Source organism: Triticum urartu, chromosome 7A (genome assembly GCF_056163025.1).
Source record: "Triticum urartu cultivar PI428250 chromosome 7A, HENAU_Tu73, whole genome shotgun sequence".
Classification (NCBI taxonomy): domain Eukaryota; kingdom Viridiplantae; phylum Streptophyta; class Magnoliopsida; order Poales; family Poaceae; genus Triticum; species Triticum urartu.
This window is the reverse complement of record NC_141879.1, coordinates 132,025,187-132,028,535: the sequence shown is the minus strand read 5'-3', so window position 1 is coordinate 132,028,535 and position 3,349 is coordinate 132,025,187.

Here is a 3,349-nt window from a genome sequence, read left to right as displayed (position 1 = left end):
ACGCCCCAACGTTAAACTATAGCGGCACTATAGCCGGTCTATCATCGGACGTTTTCGGTCTCCGGAAACAGTCGTTGGGCCTCTCCTCTTGGACCTTTTCCTTCTGCACTACCTCTCACCGCCAGGCCCTACCTAACCTCTCTCGTCAGCCCGTGGACCTCCTCCCGCGCGCGTCCGAAATCTGTCCTGGACCCGACCCGGACTGTCGCCACCGTTGTGTCCGGATCATCCCCAAACATCTACAAAACGTCTCTGTTTTCTTATTTGGCCTCCCTAGCCTATTTTTCCCGACCGTCCGATTACGATCGGAGGGACGGATTAGTCCCTATCAAAAACTCTTTTACTATATATATATATATATACGAATCCCTAGGCAGCAACCTAAAATCTAGGCCTTTTGTTCCCCCTCAGCCGCCGCCACACTCCACCGAATCCACATCGGGATCCTCCCTGATCCCCTCGTCCACCTCCTCCAATCCCGCAGCCTCCTCCCGATCCAAACCCACCAATCACCAGACCTCTCTCGATCCCCTCTGCCCGAGCTCCTCCCGCAGCTCCCCATCGCCCTCGACCCTACCTCGTCGTCCGGCCGACACCGGCGACCGAAACCTCGCCGGAGATGAGTGCCCCGACAGCCCCGCTCCTTTTCCCTCCTGCTTCTCACCTCTCCTTCTCACGATCTTCCCCTTCCTTTCTCTATTTTTCTCTCACAGGATCCATGGCACAGCCTCTTGGAGCTCTGCCTCCTTCGGCCACCTCCTCGCCTCGTCGTCATCGACCTGCAAAGGGACCCGCCATGGCCACCCTCGTCTTCAAGTCACGCCGCCTGTGCCCGGATTCGACACCCTCAGCATGCCCATGCACGGATTCCGCACATCCCTGACATCTCCTGCAACCCTTTCTCGAACTCCATGGGCAGCCTCCCCTGTTCGACTCTTTGCACCGCCCCGTTTGACCTCCAACTCTAGTCCCTCGTCGCCACCGCTTCGCGAGGCGCCTCGTCATCGGGGAGCGCCCCAGCACTGCTGCTGAACTCCTCTTCTTTCTTCTCTCTCCCGCCCTTTTTTCCTTTCCTGTCGATCTCCAAGCTCTCCAAACTCTCTATCTTTCTTCAGGAGTTGCAGCAACCTTCAAGGTCAAGCAGCCGCCTCCTGCACGGATCGAAGGCCTCCTGTTGCTCGGATCTGGACGCCGCTCAGCTCCCACGTCGGATCGGACTCCTCCGCGCATCCCCGACCTCTGGCCTCGCTATGCCGCCCCCGATGCAGGTTCCTGCCTCTGCCTCGTCCTCGTCCGAGTAGAGGACGACTGCTTCCTCATCGCGCACAAGGGCTGCAGCCGCGGCATGGCCCAGCCAGCGTCTCTGCCAGCAGCCTTGCGTCCCACCAACTGGGCCTCAGCCCCCTAGGTGAAGCCACACCCCCAGCGCCCCACCTTCCTTTCCTGCTGTTGGGTCAGATTTTTGTTTCGGCCCGTAATGTTTCTTTAGATCTGGTGATTTTGTCATTTTTTCCAGAGGCTGCCAGTTTCACAGAAAAGCCCCTGGAGTACATACATATAATAACTCATTAACCGTGCATCGGTTTAAAACAAACTTTATATGTAAAATGTCTAGAATTTTGTCTAGTTTAATAATATCCAATTTTCATCTATGTTTAAAATATTTAAAATGATGTTTGCATAAATTTTGCTCCTATGTCATGTTAAAATGCTTTATTTCATAATTAAATAACCGTAGCTCCAAATCTAATAAACTTTATATGTAAATGGGGTAGAAAAATGCCTAGTTTAACATGATGCACTCATCTAGCATGTTTAACAACTCTAAAATTATGTTTAGGGCAGAACAGTACCAAACCAAATATATGCACATGAGGATTTTCTGGACTTGTTGTTTTGTTGCTTCGGCCTCATTTAAACTTGCCTAAATAGATAGTTTCATTATGCTTCACCTCTTGCCATGCTAACAACATTTAATATTGTTGGGTACATAAACGAGATCAAACTAAATAACTTGAACGTGGTGTTTCGTCAATATGCAATGGAGTTGCATGTTGAGCTCCACTTAATTTGTAGGATTGTTTGTGCACTTTGTCATGCCATGAATTTATAAACCGGACATGCATCATACTTGGTTGTGCACCACTTAATTTGTAGGGTTGTTTACTATGTTGTTTGCTTCTTTCCGGTGTGCTCCTTCGGGTTGGTTCCGATAACGTCGTGTTTGGGAGGATCCGTTGGCTACGTCCGTTTATCTTCTTCATGGCCTCGTTCTTCTTCCTTGCGGGATTTCAGGCAAGATGACCATACCCTCGAAATCACTTCTATCTTTGCTTGCTAGTTGCTCGCTCTTTTGCTATGCCTATGCTGTGATACCTACCACTTGCTTATCATGCCTCCCATATTGTTGAGCCAACCCTCTAACCCACTTTGTCCTAGCAAACCGTTGTTTGGCTATGTTACCGCTTTGCTCAGCCCCTCTTATAGCGTTGTTAGTTGCAGGTGAAGATGAAGTTTGTTCCTTGTTGGAACATGGAGATGTTGTTCCTTGTTGGAACATGTTTACTTGTTGGGATATCACAATATCTCTTATTTAATTAATGCATCTATATACTTGGTAAAGGGTGGAAGGCTCGGCCTTATGCCTGGTGTTTTGTTCCACTCTTGCCACCCTAGTTTCCGTCATATCGGTGTTATGTTCCTAGATTTTGCGTTCCTTACGCGGTTGGGTTATAATGGGAACCCCTTGACAGTTCGCCTTGAATAAAACTCTTCCAGCAAGGCCCAACATTGGTTTTACCATTTGCCACCTAGCCTTTTCTTTCCCTTGGGTAGGCCTGCCCAAGGGTCATCTTTATTTAAACCCCCGGGCTAGTGCTCCTCTGAGTGTTGGTCCAACTTGTTAGCCGCCGGTGGCCACCAGGGGCAACTCTGGGCTGGCCTACCGGAAGTTTGGACAATCCGGTGTGCCCTGAGAACGAGATATCTGCAGCTCCTAACGGGATTTGTTGGCACATTCGGGTGGCTTTGCTGGTCTTGTTTTACCTTTGTCGAGATGTCTTGTAACCGGGATTCCGAGCCTGATCGGGTCTTCCTGGGAGAAGGAATATCCTTCGTTGACCGTGAGAGCTTGTGATGGGCTAAGTTGGGACACCCCTGCAGGGTTTGAACTTTCAAAAGACGTGCCTGCGGTTATGGGAAGATGGGAATTTGTTAATGTCCGGTTGTAGAAAACCTGAAGTTGATCTTAATTAAAATACATCAACCGCGTGTGTAACCGTGATGGTCTCTTCTCGACGGAGTCCGGGAAGTGAACACGGTGTTGGAGTAATGCTTGACGTAGGTTGTT